At 43.8% G+C, this 13,599-nt stretch overlaps 1 long non-coding RNA gene across 1 annotated transcript; it reads right to left on the bottom strand.

The window, feature by feature from the left end:
- Positions 1-10,993: 10,993 nt before the first annotated feature.
- LOC123389264 lies at positions 10,994-13,184 on the bottom strand. The gene is made up of 3 exons (XR_006603841.1): positions 12,524-13,184; positions 11,538-11,583; positions 10,994-11,008 (listed from the first exon to the last, which is right to left on the bottom strand). It is a non-coding gene; the product is annotated as an uncharacterized LOC123389264 (long non-coding RNA).
- Positions 13,185-13,599: the final 415 nt, after the last annotated feature.

The raw sequence follows: 13,599 nt of genomic DNA, 5'->3' as shown, positions 1-13,599 counted from the left end.
ATCATCAATCAACTTGCTCTAATTGACATTTATAGAATACCTCATCCAACCACAGAATACACATACTTCTCAAGCTCATATGGAACGTTCGCTAAGATGGACTATATTGAGGGCCATAAAACACACCTTAACAAATATAAAATAGAAATCACACAAAGTATGTTTTCAGACCCTAGTAGACTTAAACTAGAAATCAACTACAGAAAGAGAACTGGAAATCCCAATATGTTTAGATTAGATTAAATGACACACAACTAATACTCAGGCCATGAAAGGAGACTCCAAAGGAAAGAAATATTTTAAACCAAATGAAAATTAAAATACAACTGAAGGGGCACTTAGGTGGCTCAATCGGTATGCATCTGGCTCTTGGTCTCAGCTCAGGTCTTGATCTCAGGGTCATGAATTCAAGCCCTGTCTTGGGCTCTACACTGAGCATAGAGACTCATAAAATAAAAAATAAAATAAAATAATAAAATAAAATGAAATGAAATGAAATATAAAAACTAAACTACTTAAAATTTGTAAGATTCAGCAAAAGCATCATTTGGAAGTTGTTTTGAATTCATCTATTTGAAAAGAAAGATTTAGTATCTCTGAGGGACTCTAATTACCTGATTGCCATCGCTGTTTCCAAAGTACTGGTAAACATAGTTTCCTCTTTCAGTAGCTCAGCACCAGAAGAAGGAGCCCCACCCAACCCAGGAAGGCAAGGATGGGAAGACTAAGCAGGTGTAATTGGAGTTCAGCCATGGTGCAGTAAGGCTTCTCAGACAAAGATGGTTCACATCATTGCAAGTGCACTCCTGCCTCAGGCAGCTGGGCATGGAGAATCCATGTGGTAGACTAGAGTTCCAGGCCCACATCACAGGGCTTTAATACAGACACCAAAGGTTCCTGAGTGCTGGGGAGGGGACAACACAGGAGAGAGAAACTCACATGCAACCCTTCCCCCACTATCCAGCCCAGCAGATGTGTCCATCCTTCCTGGTATGTTAGAAGCCTCCAGCCTACCTTCCTGCTCCACCTAGTCACATATCATATATTTACCTTAGTGAAATGTTCTCGGTCTCTGAAGCTTTGCAATTCGTCTCTGAAGCTTTGCTCTACCCTGGGATTTACACCCTCAAGATCTACTCTGCCTTCAGCTGCAGCTCTCCCTCATGCATCTTTCCCTGTATGAAGCCAGAAATAGACTCAGCCGCAGCCCCCCCCCCCATAGCTCCTCAAAAGTATCCAAAAGTACTGAATACCAAAAAGTATTCAAAAGTTCACTAAAAAGCACAAGAAAGCAGAATAGCCTGTACCAAGGAACAGAAAGCATGACAAAGAGGATGACAAGGGCACAACACACCCATGGAGCTGAGGCAAACAACTTAAAAACTTTAGTAATTCTTTCATTTCCCCAAATCCCTCTTGGGTTATTCATGCCCTACAGGTTCTCTTCCACATGTATTGTGTCTGTCCCTGCAGCTCCCTCTTCCCTCTATGTCAAGTCCCCCTTTTCCCCCCAACATTTTTAAAGGTTCCTTTATTTTACACAGCAAGGGTGCTGCATCACAGCAGACCAAACTCTCTTGATTTAGGAGGTGGGCTCCTCTAGCTTAATGTCTAATGAGCACAACTGTAACTATACCTAGCAATACCTTTTGGTGTTTTGAATGACACCTATGTTTATTTCTTCCATGAAAACTGTTTTTCCTAGATAGCTTCTACCTTTTCACCAAAATACCTTATTGTCATCTCTACCAATGTGAAATGATAATGTCATTTTTGTTGATGGTTATATGTATTTATTTCTTCTACCCATGCTACCTAGTCATTTAATAGTTGGAACCCTTACAGCTTCATTATTCAGATTATAAACTGTTGAAATTAAGCCCTGTATCATTTTCTTACTTGACTTGAATGAATCAGTGTTGGCCCTAGACACCCAATCCTTTCCCTTCCATATGAGGAGGGTTTGCCAGTAACGACAGCCTTATTTTCCGCTCTTAAACTGAATCCACAGCTCCACCATTGTCCCTCCCAAAGGAAAGTAGACTTCTAGCCCGCCCCACTTCACATACCCTCCCTTGACTACAGGACGTATGTCTGTTAAGAAAAATCCCTCCACACATCTTTGAATTTCTGGAATTGTTTTTAAATAGGCCCCCAGGACTCACAACTATACAAACATCCTTCAAAGTCTGAGCAAGATAAGCTCCACCCAAAAAAATTTCCAGGTAAGAAGAGCTTATAAATATGGCACATCAAATTGATTTTTCAAACCTGCCCTTGTTCTAAAAGAGGCTGAGAAACTGATCCCAATTAAAGGAAACTAAAGATACACAGCAACTGGATGTATATGATTCTAGCCTAAATCCTGTAAGGAGGTTTACACACACACACACACACACAGGACATTACTTGATAAATTGATAAAAATGGAATTTGAGTGAGAGAATAGTTAAGTTTTACATCAACGTGAAATTTACCAAAGGAGATAAATGTGCTGTCAGAGAATATTCTTTTTCATAAGAAATACACTATGAAATATTCAGGGAGAATGTGTGTGATGCATGAATTGTACTCTCAAATATTCAAGAATATATGCATCATTTTCATATGCATATATCTGTCTTCCTATATATAGAGAAGGGGAAGGAGAAAAGGAGAGAGAGATTGTAAACAGGTCAAAATCTTAATAGGTACATCTGGATAAAGTGTATATGGCTTTACCATCCATGGCTTTTCCATCTATGCAACTTTTCCACAACTTTATTTTCAAATACATTTTAAAAATTAATTTAACCCAACCTTTGAGATTTCTGGCTTTGATTCCAGAAGCTACTGCCTCCACCATACCCCAGCCCCAGATGTGTGCAATGCCAACTTTAAAACAGTTGTCTCAAGTTCTGTCCAATGCAAGAAATGTGGGATCTTCTCTGCACGTTTGAAACGTGCTAACATTTCAACAAGGTTTTACAAAATTGGAAAAGAGCACCCCCACTCAAAAAAAATTTTTTAGAAATTATATGCAATATAAAAAAAAAAACAAAGAACAAAAATTCAACATCAACATTGCTTACTAACATGGAACACCTAATTTCCTTTTTCTCTAGTGCCACCAGGTTGCTCCTCTTCTGGGTTTTGCGGTGTGTGAATTGATTTGCCAGTACTTTGCTCTGCTAGTCAGTTACCAGTCCTCCACCAGATTTCCATCTTCCAAAAAATGTGTTGACAACTTTTGGCCTTTATGCTCCTCTTCTTGTCATCAATAAGCATTTATTTTTAAATCCTTTGTTTTAACAGCTTTATTGAAATACAGCTCACATGCCATAAAATTCATCCATTTAACATGTATAATTCCTTGAATTTCAGTATAAGCATCACCACAATCAATTTTAAAATGTTGTCATGATTTAAGAGAAACAAATTTGAAACCTTTTGCTATTATTCTCCTCTGCCCTCCTCCCTCCAGCTCTAAAATGAACTCCTTTCTGCTTCTACATTTCCCTATTCTGGATATTTCATGTGAATGGAGACATAGGTGGTTATTAGTGACTGGCTTCTTTCATTTAGCATGTTTTCAAGGTTCATCCCTGTAGTGGCATAGCTTGGTCTTTTTTATTCCCCAAAATATTGTATCATAGGAATATGTTATCTTTAATTCACCCATTTCTCAGTTGATGGATGTTTGAATTGTTTCCATCTTTTGACCTTATAAATAAGATAGCTATAAACATTTGTTTACAAGTTTTTGTGTAGACCCATGTTTTCATTTCTGGGGAGTATATGCCGAGAAGTGGAATTGCTGGGTCTTATGTTAACTCTATGTTGAACTTTTTGATCAACTGCCACACTGTTTCCAAATTGGCTGCACCGTTTTTCATTCCCACCGACATTGCATGGGGGTTCTAATTTCTCCACATTCCCACCAACATTTGTATTCTTTTTGATTTTAGCCAGCGTTGTAGGTGTGAAGTTTTGCTAAATATTGATTTTGATTTGCATTTTCCTGATGGTTAATGATATTGAGCCGTTTTCATCTAATCTTTAACTCTTAATGGAATTTTGGAAAGAGGGGAGTGTTTGGTCTATTTCATTTAAGGTGATACACAGTAGCTTATTTAAACAGTAACATGACAAATTTTTCTTCTAAATATTTGAAAGCACACAATGTCAAGCCTTTAACAACATATAAAGTGTTCTTTTATGCTTTTTACATATTACAGTTACCGAGTGATTAAGGGACAGTGAAATTCTGCCCTTAATTTGCTCTGTAAGATTACTTCTTCTGTGGGGTTGAGGAATTCACTCAGATGGCTCCTCAGCGTTTACTATAAGGCAGAGCAGAACTGATTGCCAAACCCTCTAAAGCCCAGGGCCTTTTTAACACCAAGTTCCATACATCTGTTGTGAATAAGTGTGTAGCAAAGGTGATAAATATCAAAGAAATTTGAGGGCTTCGACGTGGACGCATAGCATATGTCTCAGAGATGGAAGGCAAGGTGTTTGTTTTTTTTTTAATTTTTTATTTTTTATAAACATGTATTTTTATCCCCAGGGTTACAGGTCTGTGAATCAGCACTCACCAAAGCACATACCCTCCCCAATGTCCATAACCCCACCGCCCCTTCTCCCAACCCCCCTACCCCCAGCAACCCTCAGTTTGTTTTGTAAGATTAAGAGTCACTTATGGTTTGTCTCCTTCCCATTCCCATCTTGTTTCATTGATTCTTCTCCTACCCCCTTAAGCCCCCATGTTGCATCACCACTTCCTCATATCAGGGAGATCATATGATAGTTGTCTTTCTCTGTTTGACTTATTTCGCTAAGCATGATACACTCTAGTTCCATCCATCTTGTCGCAAATGGCAAGATTTCATTTCTTTTGATGGCTGCATAGTATTCCATTGTGTATATATACCACATCTTCTTGATCCATTCATCTGTTGATGGACATCTAGGTTCTTTCCATAGTTTGGCTATTGAGGACATTGCTGCTATAAACATTCGGGTGCACGTGCCCCTTTGGATCACTACGTTTGTATCTTTAGGGTAAATACCCAGTAGTGCAATTGCTGGGTCATAGGGCAGTTCTATTTTCAACATTCTGAGGAACCTCCATGCTGTTTTCCAGAGTGGCTGCACCAGCTTGCATTCCTACCAACAGTGTAGGAGGGTTCCCCTTTCTCCGCATACTCGCCAGCATCTGTCATTTCCTGACTTGTTGATTTTAGTCATTCTGACTGGTGTGAGGTGATATCTCATTGTGGTTTTGATTTGTATTTCCCTGATGCCGAGTGATATGCAGCACTTTTTCATGTGTCTGTTGGCCATCTGGATGTCTTCTTTGCAGAAATGACTGTTCATGTCCTCTGCCCATTTCTTGATTGCATTATTTGTTCTTTGGGTGTTGAGTTTGCTAAGTTCTTTATAGATTTTGGACACTAGTCCTTTATCTGATATGTCGTTTGCAAATATCTTCTCCCATTCTGTCAGCTGTCTTTTGATTTTGTGAACTGTTTCCTTTGCTGTGCAAAAGCTTTTGATCTTGATGAAATCCCAATAGTTCATTTTTGCCCTTGCTTCCCTAGGCAAGGTGTTTTAAAGGGGCTTTTGCACTTCACCCGCCCAATGATAACAGTACAAGTTGGGTGGCAGATATGTGCGAAGTCATGTTGTTATATGTGCTCTTGGACATGTTTCTGTAGTACAAGCCATTAAAAGAAAAAAAATAGATGTAGTAAAACCATTAAATAAAAAAACAACGATGTTGGGTGCCTCAAAGGGAGAGGGAGGAGGGGTCAGAAGGAGACCTGGCAAGGGTGGATCAGTCCATCAAGACCAGAAGTTAGCTCTCTGAATAAAGACATCTCAGAAAGTATATTTCCTTTGAGATTGGGAAGGAAACCTCTTTCCGTATAACAGGAAGGAAGAGGAAAAAGAAGAATGGGGAGACTTTTTTGAAAGGATTTGGGTTTGCTTTGTTTTGTGAGAGGCTCGATCACTACTTTCTTGCTCTTCTGTGAGCTCTGATCCAGCACATCCGCTGGGCAAGTGAAGATGGCCTAAGTTTGAGGAAAGTAAAGGAAATTTGAAATAGATCTGAGGGCCACCTGGGTGTCTCAGTCGGTTAAGAATCTGCCTTCGATTCCGGTGATGACCCGGGTGTCCTGGAATTGAGTCCTGATCCTGCTTGGTAGGAAGCCTGCTTCTCCCTCTACCTCTGTCACTCCCTCTGATTGTGCCCCTGCTCTCTCTCTGTCAAATAAAATAAATTAGATCTGAGTACACTGAGGAGAGAATGTACTAAGGAAATAGTGACCTAACTCCATTTATTTTGTTCAAGTTAATAAGTCTTGGATAAATATATGTGGAATGAATGAATGATTTCCAGGTAGTGCTGGGGCTGAATTTCATGTGGCATCAGTAGACTGAGTTGTGATTAGACTCAGTTTTGACATGGGAGATTTAATCCAACAATAATCAATTACATACAGAAAGGCATTTCTAAAAAAGGAAGAGAGACAAGATTTTGTCAGGCAGGAAGGACTGAAAGGGATTAGATCGGGTTGTCCATTTGTACTAGAGCCTGTTTTATTTTGTTTTGTTTTGTTTTGTTTTATCTAAAGAATGGCTGATGATGCAATATCACATTAGTGTCAGGTATGCAACTCTATGCTCTGCTGTGCTCACCACAACTGCAGCTACCACATGTCACCAGATAACGCTGCTCCAGTACCATGGACTCTATTTCCTATGCTGGACTGGTGGTTTTTACATGTTGGTTACTAACCAACAAGCCATCAGTTGTACCTTGGAGAGTGAGGAAAGGAAGAACAAGCCCTTGCTGGATAGGCAAGAAGTGGAAGGTGAATGATGTGAGTAGAAAAATTAACAGGGACATACAAGCTGGAAGGACAGGGGCATGAGGCAGAGGGACAGAATGTCAAACTATAGGATTCTGATGCCAGAAATATTCCCGGTAATGAGCTCTACAGGGTGGCACGAAGTGCACTGGATTGGCCATAATGGACTCTAAAATGAGATTATGTAGGAACCGGCAGGCTGGATTACTGGCTGGTCTGTCCGCATAGATGTTAGAGCCTCCTGCACCCCCTCCTCACCTCTTCAGGCTCCCTGCCCGGGGCCCCTTCCCACCTATTGTCCCACTCAGGGACTCCACAGCATCAAATCTGCATTCTTTCTCTGACCCCCAACATTCAGATAGTGTAGGGTCAATGATAACCTGGACAAGAAGCTACAAGTGTACAAGTGTGGTAGTGAGAGAGGTCATGGACAACTTTTTTTTTTTTTAACTTTTTATTTATTTTCAGTATAACAGTATTCATTATTTTTGCAGCACACCCAGTGCTTCATGCAATCCATGCCCTCTCTAATACCCACCACCTGGTCACCCCAGCCTCCCACACCCTGTCCCTTCAAAACCCTCTGACAACTGGTTTTTTGTTTTAGCACTGAGCAGTCCTGAGACTGTCCAGAAGACTACCTCAGGTGTTCTCTAGCACACTCACCCCATTTTGAGTCCCAGTCTGAGATGGAGTTGCCCTCCCTACAGAGCCCTGTTTTAAATGTGGGAATGTGTGCCATCATGGACCCCCCCCCAAACAAAAGCATTCCATGGAGTTCCATGGTAAGCCCCCAAACATCTGTATCCTGGTACACAGTCTAGAATTCACCTCTGGTTCATAAGTTGCACGTGTTCTGGGGAAGAGCTACCATGGCTCCACTAAGGCCGTGAATATTGAAGGTGGCATACCGCCATCCTAGCCATAGTAAAGGCCGTCTTATATATTGTCATCGTGTGTGGATGGAAGGCAGGCACCAAGATCACCTTCCCCCAAAGGGGATGCCATGCCTGACAGCCTGCAGGTATTGCTTGCATACTCAAATAACAGAGCCATGACTTTTTGGTATAAGGCATCAGTAGGCTGTGTCAGATTCCAGTCTGCCTCAAAGTGGTGGTGCCTGGATCAGACGAGGAAGGAGGGAAGCAGGACAGAGTCCTGAGAAGGGGATGATTAGACATAAACTTCTGTTCTACCAGCAAGGTTTCTCTTTCACCTTTTCATTTCATCAAAGGTGTCTTATCCTGGAAGGTGGTAGCTGCCTTGTCAACATTCCTATCACTAACAGCTAAGTGACCCAACCAGCCCAAGAACAACACCCCATCCCCCGAAAACACTCCCACTCAGAGTTCATCCACCTGTGGGATCCTCTGATCACTGACTTCTAAGTCATAATTAAGCTAACACAGTAACAGTGAAGAAAACATCAGTGTCTTAATCATTATTTTCTGAAAGCTATACCTGTCTTTGATTCTCCTCCGATATAGAAGACTTACTGTAAAGGGTGTAAAGCATTCAGGGGGAGAGGTGTGAGCTACTGTATATTTTCAGGAAGGCTAAGCCATGGGACAGGAGAGAGAGCCCATCAGAGGGAGAATGGGCTTTGGGGGCTTTCGGGGGCACATGATACATATTTCCCAAGAGGTCCAGGAGATTGGTCACCTTTTAGAAGATGAAGGAAGCAATCAATAACGGCTGAACTGATTTGCCCAAAACCATTGCTCCCAAGACAGTACACAGAACAGACAACATGTTACTAGAGAAATATTTACTCTGTGGGCACACCACCAGGTTCTGGCTGCTTCCCCTTTATGCCTGGTTACTGTCCCCTTCCAGTATCGGCATTTGCACTTTTGACCTTTGGCTCCCATGTGAGCACACCTTGCCTTGTAGGCCGTCTGAGTGCACCTTGCCTTTTAGGCGGCCTTGGGGGCCATCTGTTGCCTATGGAGTCACGTTGGACAGATGTAGGAGTCTGATGGGTTATATTAGAGGCTAATGGCCTCAAAATTCTTTGTTCCTCCTTGCCCGCAGTTGAGGTGGCAGGGAAAGGATGATCGGGGATGGGGGCTGAATTTGCTGTTCCTGCTTTGTGTCCACGGAGAGATGTTAAGCTTCCACTGAACTCTTTGTATTTAAAGTGCTGTATGGATTCAAGGACCCTAGGGGGAAGGCCCCAAGTCACCCTCTTACTAAGCTTTTTAATGTGATCTTCCAGCATCTGTGCTGCCGTAGGTGTAACAAGGGGAAGCTCCTGGAAGTTATTCAGGGAGTCATCCTCAACCTGTGATGGTGGCAAACTTCCCTGTCTTCTTTCTTTCTGGGATTTGTTAGAAGTGAGTGATGTCTGCTCCATGGAGTGCCATGAATTATGGAGAGTTTTCATGGCATTAAGTTGTCTCTGTCCCGTAGTCTCCACAGCCACCATCGAGTTTTTCACGGATGGGCTATGTTCTTGGTCAGAACCATACGCGATATCATTCTCGGTGTTGTGTCCCTGATCCTTCTCCAGATCATTCTCGGTGTTGTGTCCCTGATCCTTGTCCAGGTCATCTTTGCAGGAACTCTCCTCTAGCAGAATTTCTGGGAGCTCCACATAGACGCTTTTTGACATACTCCTTCTGATAGGACTCTTATTAGAGATTGCCGAGCGTCCACCATGGCGCTGAGACTCAGGTAGCTGTGGAAGAGTCAGTGCTAGAGACTCATAGATCCTGCGGGTTAGGCCCCTCTGGTGTAGGATGAGCCTGTCTTCAAGATGAGACTCCAGTTTTCTCCGAAGCTCTTCATTCAGAGGAAACTGCCCAGGGGGGACAGAAACTGCAGCATGAGCCTTGGTGGCCTTGTGGCTGAAACAAGGGTTAGACGCAGAAGAACAGTAGTCCTCCTGGGATCTTTGGACTATAGTGGGTAAACCCCACACACGTTTCTGTATCTTCTGCAACACGTTCGATTCCAGATGTTCCATTTCTGTTGATGGCAGACTCTCAGACTCATTTTGAGGTCTGTGGAAACAAGCTCCACAGATTTTGATGTCAGGTAGAGGACCAGATGGCAGGATTGGGAGTGGGGATTGAAGGTGGGCCTGGGGCTGGACATGAGGGAGAGGTAGGGGCTGGGTTTGAGGCAGGAGTTGAGGCGGGTTCTCAGGCAAGGATGGAGGAAGTGGATGGGGAACTCCTGGGGATTCCTGCTCTGGGGAGGCAGCAGGGAAGAAGGACCCGCTTGGAGTTTGGAGACCCCAGAAGAACTGGATGGGGGTTTTGCTGTAAATGGCCCTCTTCCGAGGTGGTAGGATATGGACACTGCTCCCACAACTCCGGTAAGGGGCTGACATCTTGGGAAAGGGTATTTAGAGACACTGTCTCTGTTTGGACGCTACGGTCCACTGAATGGGCATGATGGGGTGGGACAGGAGGTGGAAAGGCAGGGGGCTGGGCTGGGAAATGGTCCATTGGGAATTTGGAATCCAAGGGAGGAAAGGGCTCTGGTGGCACAGAATCACCCGGTGGTGAGGGTGGAAAGAAATCAGCCACAGGGATCACTGGGTTAGGTGAGAAGATGGAGGCAGGTGGTGGGGAAGACTCAGACAGCGAAGCTGGTATTAGCTCTCCTGGAGGGACTGCTGAGAAGTCAGTGGAGAGAGTGAATGATGAAGAAGTCACAGAAGCTGTGGAAGCCAAGGGAGTAGAATCTTCCAGAGCCTGCAGGAACAGCAGCCGATCGATCTCAGCAGATGTGCTGTTACATATCTCACAGGAGGGGGGTCTGGACATAACAGTTGACGAAAGTGGATGGTATCATGATGCCGGCCGAGGGGGCTGCAGGAGACAGGAGGTAAAAAACTGCAGCCAGGACCAGAACAAGGGGAGGCGGCCATGCAGACCTGACAAGGGAGGGGCCACCTGAAGCCTGCTATCCCTTCACAATGCCCCACTTTTATGACCTGGCAGTGTACTCAGTAGCATTCACCCCAATATCTGTTCCTATGGCTACCCCCACCCCATGGCTATGACAGACTGCAGTGAATCCTGCAATTGCATAAAACCTGCTCTAAAAGGCAATAGGATCAAGGGGGAAAAATGGTCACCTTCTTAAAATCGAGATCAGCTTCCGGGCCTCCTCCACTTCCCGTTGGTACCATCTGCCATCTGGGGAAACAGGAGACTGTGTTATATAGTGAAAGCAGAAACATAGGTATTAATCCAGGAGTCCCCTTATAGGACAGCCTTGGGATGTTGGACTCTGAAAGCCCCAACAATCAATAGATGAGGGCAAATGGCCAGTGATGTGAAGCTGGTTAGTAATCTAGCTTTCATGTAAATTATCCATGTGATGATCAGACCACCTCTATGAAGCAGAGAGGTCAGGGAAGACTCCTGAAGGTCCATGATGTCAGAGAGCTTTCACAAAGTCAGGAGACAGAAGTTCTGACTCGTCATCTCACATGGCCACCTAGTGGGAAGCACTCGTCCAGATCCATCACTGCTTCATGCTCAGTAATGGTCAGAGCAGGGATCTGAGAAGGGTTTTGCACTCTGGCTACATTTCCATGAGCCTCTCCTCTGAGGGAATGTATCTAGAAGCTCGCATCCTCAGAGTTCATGGACCGGGCCCTCATGGAGAGGACAGCAAGGATCAGCCTTGGAGAGAGCTCAGGTGGAATAGGCAGAACCTTACCTTCCAGTGTCCCTCCTTTCCTCCTCCTCTTGGCTCTGCCCTGATGCTAGAAGAAAAATGAACAATGAGGGGGGTTGGGATCCATGTCTTACTCTTCTCTCAGAAATGGAAACGTCCTTTATGCAAGAATTCTAGGACTTTAGTAGAACTTTGTGTTCCTTGCTTTTTTCAGTTTTAAAGAGGATAAAATGTTGTCAATATTTACTCCTTAGAAAACCCAGGGGACGACTTTGTCTAGGAGGTCCACACTTGGTATTCCCAATCAGAAGTCCTTTGTTCATTGAGGACATAGAAAAGGAAGCCCAACAGTCACACCTGTGCTGCCTCAGGTAGGACCCTGTAAACTAGGTCATAGCTCCAACCTCACTGTCTTCTCAGAGGCTTAGCAGTGTTCTCCTGATCAGCTCAGCATGAAGGAAGGCTTGATCGAGTGATGCTGGACATGGGAATGTGACTTGATATGGTCGAGTGCTGGGAAACTTTGTTCTCTTACACAGACCCCATCCTCTCAAAATAACCCAATCCAGGACTACAGAATCCCTGAGTTTGGGATCTTATCCAAGAACCACCACCATACCCAGATAGACTGTAGTTTCAATTAGAACCCCTAGTCCTTTCTTAACACTTACCCCTGCCCAGGCCTCTTTTCCTAGAGGAGTGAATGTCTGTTCTCTTAAGACTTCCCATTTTAGGTGTTTCTCCAACTCTACCAAACTCCTTTTAAAACCTGGGATTAGGGCTCCTGGATGGCTCAGTTGGCTAAGTGTCTGCCTTGGGGTCAGGTCAGGGTTCCAGGGTCTTGGGATCTAGCTCCACATTGCACTCCCTGTTTTGCCCTCCCTCTGCCCCTCTACCGCACTTGTGCTCTCTTCGTCTTAAATAAAATCTAAAAAAAAAAAAAAAAAAAAGGAATAAGAATTGGGATTAGAAATGGAAACCGTAATAATCCATGTTGAGTTCCCCCCCACCCTCCAAGGTTTTCTTACCTTTTGGGTAGTTTTGATTTTGCAATTTGGAAATGGAATCCCCACCAGGTAGCACAGGAACAGAAGGAGCAATCCCAAACCACACAGGAAGGTGAAGTTGGGATCAATCTCCCAACATGTTGAGCCAGAGCTCAGACATGTTTTGGTATCGCTATTCATAAATGAGAGAACATTCCAGTGTTGGAAATCCATAGTCTAAATCACAAGACAGCCTATCTGTGCACACGCTGAATATATATCCTCCCCAGGCTTACATCACAGAGCACTGTCACAAAGAGTTTCTGAGGGTGAGGGAGGGGACAGTTGAACAAGGTGTGTCCAGAGCCCCTCCCCACCTACTAGCTCAGAAGACCCCTCCATCCTCCTGGTCCTTCAGGTCTGCCATCCTATTTTCCTACTCCTTTTCATCACTTATGAAACTTATGAAATTTTCTGTCGTTCCATGTATAATTCATATGTTACCTGGGTCCCTCTTCACTGTTTGAGAACTTGGCTTTGGTCTTACCAGGTCTGTGCCTTGAAAGTCTGCAAGGCTACCTGGAGTTTTTGCTTGTACCCTGGATCACATAGGTCCTCAGATCCAGCTTTCATATACAGTGTGTTTGCCTGCGGCACCTGGGTGGCTCAGTCGGCTAAGTAATCGCCCTCAGCTCAGGTCATGATCTGAGGGTTCTGAGATCAAGCTCCACATTTGGCTCCTTGCTCCACGGCACGGGGAGCCTGATTCCCCCACTCCCTCTGCCTGTAGCTCCCCTGATTGTGTGCTCTCTGTCAAATAAATAAAACCTTTAAAAGAAAATGTGTTTGGCTTCCATGAGCCCAGATAGTGACCTTAATGTTCTTTCACACTCACTTAGTTCCGTACATGTTGCACAGCACATTTCAGTTTTTGTTTCATTCGGCCTTTAGTATCTTCCGTCAGAGAGGCTGACTCCATTAAACTCAATAATGCATTATTCAATAATCCCAAAACTAAAGTCAATGTAAAATGACTGTAAATAATTAAACCTTCAAATAGTCTTGGGGGTAACTGTGTAGCACTCGTATTCCTAAAGTTAGTGAAGCTAAACTGCATA

This window comes from Mustela putorius, unplaced genomic scaffold (genome assembly GCF_011764305.1).
Source record: "Mustela putorius furo isolate JIRA1106 unplaced genomic scaffold, ASM1176430v1.1 tig00003964_pilon_pilon_pilon, whole genome shotgun sequence".
NCBI lineage: Eukaryota > Metazoa > Chordata > Mammalia > Carnivora > Mustelidae > Mustela > Mustela putorius.
Note: the sequence above shows the minus strand (reverse complement) of the source record. Positions and strands in the feature narration are given on the sequence as shown.